Genomic DNA, 2,194 nt, shown 5'->3' on the forward strand with positions numbered 1-2,194 from the left:
AGTTGTGGATGTTCGTCGGTTTTGCAACGCAGCCTCTTCTTCTTCTTACAATATATTTTGAAAAGTGATTTGCAAAGAACATGAGTAATTGCTTCCTCTCGACAATATGTCTTTCAGAAACTAGGGAAAGGCCGACTTATTCACGAGTCACCAACGTGCCAATGGGGATCGTCACTACAGCATGACGCACATAACATAGTAAAGAGGGCCATGATGAACACTAGCTTCATGGTTGTTGTGGATTCACAACCATATAGGTCATGTAGTGCACAAGATAAAGTCTCTCACTAGCCACTGCGAGAACACAACTGTAGGCACAATTCTCGCAAACCACCAAAGCAATGTGTCTTCATTATCAAGAAAAGATACAGTAAAGCCACATGTGATAAACATGAAAAATCGTACGTGTTTGATCCAAGATATTCAGCTGTGATGTGCCTTGTTCATCGTACCATCGGCGTGTTGGTTTTTGATCTCTATATCAGATCACCTAGGATCTAAACACGTGTTGTGCAAAGCTAACCAACCAAAGCAAGTTGATTGATTAGGCACAAGTAGCACTACGCGCGTCCTCCATAGTTGCGGATGTGAAGCTAGCCCGGGTTGCTGGCACTAGCACACGAACATATACGAGAACTTTGACTTGGGCTAGTGTTGGCGTCCTGGATTCGGGGGTATCCAGCCCTGCCTGCCTGCAGCCCACCACATGGCTCCATCGACGGCCTGGTATGGCCCATCTTCAACACCAACACCGCAAGACCCTCGCAAGGGACCAAGCCTCGCGAGGCGGACGAAGCCAAGATCCCCGAAGGAATCGGCCTCCTCAGGAGGGCTCGTGAGGGGCGGAGAGTTCTATGCAAGTTATCTCACGAGGCTCAGCTGATGTGAGCCATGACGACCAAGGCCAGGCAGGCACCAGGCGGGCGCAGAGCACAGGTTTCCTTTTTGGTGCAAAGGAGGCAAGGCGTAGGCGCGGAGTCCCGAGGAATCACCCAAAGGTTTCCATTCCGGTGCAACTAGACCAAGACCGCCAGGATGGCAGGACGGAGGTCATCGACGAGCCCACCGCGGGGTCACAACCAGAGGCTTTTCACAGGCGAAGACTACTTTTGTCAGGATAGACTGCACTACTTGTCCCCTTTCAAATCCGGCCGTTGTGGGATCCCTTCCCGCTCATATTTGGGAAGAGGACCAAGGCCACTATATGGAGGTCTTAGCCACCACCATAGTGGGGAGGGGATCCATTCTCACCCGACTACCACACCATCTCAAGAACACCTCACCTCCTGAGGCTTGTTCATCCATTATACTTGTTCATCCACAGCCCTTCGAGGCAATCCACCACACCACACTGGATTAAGGTATTACACCACAACGGTGGCCCGAACCAGTATAAATCTCTGTGTCTCTTTGAGCTCGACGCGCTAGGCTTAGGAGGATCGTGAGTAGGCAAGCTGGGCAGGTTGAGATCTCCGCACGCACCCCAGAGTTCGAACCACTCAAGGGTTGCCGGATCCCTAAATCTGACATTTGGCGCACCAGGTAGGGGTGCGTTGGAATTTTCTTCCTTGACCTCTAGATCCTGCCACTGACTCCTATGGCAGGCGCTCCTCCGTCGGCCCGGTCGACGTGCGTTTCCGAAGAAGCGTCGGGGCTGCGCTACTTCACCTTCTCCCTGCGGCAGGTGCAGTGGCCGCCCAAGTTCCGGCCGGAGATACCGCCGTGCTACGACGGCGTGAAAGATCCGCCCCCCTTTCTTCAAGCATACGAGGAGGCAGTTTGGGCGGCTGTCGGAGACGACAAGGTGAAGGCGAACTGGCTCCCCATGGCCCTTGTAGGCGCGCCACGTGCCTCATTGCTCAACCTGCCGGCATCTTCTGTGGCCTACTGGGAGGAGCTGCGCGACCTCTTCCTCGCCCACTACACAGCACCGGCGCCCCCAGTCGTCGCAACTCTCCTAGGTGGCTCGCATGCACCACCTTCCGACTGCCACATCAAGCAGATCTATCGCCGGGTAGGTGCCACTCAGGTGAGCTCGAGGGCTCCCCCGGGCTGGGCGGCGCCCCAAGCTGACCTCACCTTCAGCCCCAAGGATCACCCCGTCGCCACGACGGGAGCAAGAGCGCTCCCAATGCTCTGCACCCCCACTGTCTGTCACGTGGTGATCACCAGGACCCTCATCAACGGTGGAGCC

This window comes from Triticum dicoccoides, chromosome 7B (assembly GCF_002162155.2).
Source record: "Triticum dicoccoides isolate Atlit2015 ecotype Zavitan chromosome 7B, WEW_v2.0, whole genome shotgun sequence".
Taxonomy (NCBI): domain Eukaryota; kingdom Viridiplantae; phylum Streptophyta; class Magnoliopsida; order Poales; family Poaceae; genus Triticum; species Triticum dicoccoides.